Genomic DNA, 808 nt, shown 5'->3' on the forward strand with positions numbered 1-808 from the left:
ATATATATATATATATATATACACTGTATGCATATTTATGAATATTATCAGTAGCCCTTCCACACAATATAATATATTTGTTTTATGCTTACTGGCCCTCTAAACAGATTTGTCACAAGACCATTCATTTTATCAATGACCTACACATAACAATATATGCATTTAACAAGGAGCTGGGACAACACATAGAGTAATTAGACCAGAGGTAGGCAACCTCGGCACTCTAGCTGTTATGAAACTACAAATCCTATGAAGCATTGCAAGACTCTGACAGCCACAGGCATGACTCCTGGAGGCAGAGATGTGATGGCATTTGTAGTTTAGGCACAGCTGGAGTGCCAAGGTTGCCTACAACAGAATTAGACACTCCCTGAAGAGGAGAGGCTTAAAACGTGGAAGGAGGGGGAACTGTGGCTGTGCTAGGGAATCAGTTTTCTGGTGTGGTTGAATTACAAAGCAAGGACAATGGCACATTGCAAATAACAAAAGTTAGTTTATTGAAAGGAAATTTGCTGCAAGTAAGCATTTAAAATACCTGACTTTCCTGCAATTTTCCTTGACCTGCAACTTTTTAAGTTGGTGATAGGGTCTCTATAAATGACCAGCCCATATACATAGGATACGATATCCCGCAGTTTGGGCTGATTGGGGATTTGGGGGATAATGTCATATGTATAGTGGAAGGCAGATGGCAGTTGTCTGGGAAATCTGGGAAAATGTCATATACCACCACTCTGATCCATGGTTGGCGTTGCCAGCAGTGTCTACATGTGCCCCCCCCCCCCCCCCCCTCGTTGTTCAAGAGAGC

General features: G+C 42.2%; 1 protein-coding gene across 2 annotated transcripts in view; it reads right to left on the reverse strand.

The window, feature by feature from the left end:
* The window catches only part of FGD1 (FYVE, RhoGEF and PH domain containing 1), a 144270-nt gene that overhangs the window by 27371 nt on the left and 116091 nt on the right, over positions 1-808 (reverse strand). The window lies entirely within an intron of this gene.

The sequence above is a fragment of the Nanorana parkeri genome, unplaced genomic scaffold, assembly GCF_000935625.1.
Source record: "Nanorana parkeri isolate BGI_ZX_2015 unplaced genomic scaffold, ASM93562v1 scaffold854, whole genome shotgun sequence".
NCBI lineage: Eukaryota > Metazoa > Chordata > Amphibia > Anura > Dicroglossidae > Nanorana > Nanorana parkeri.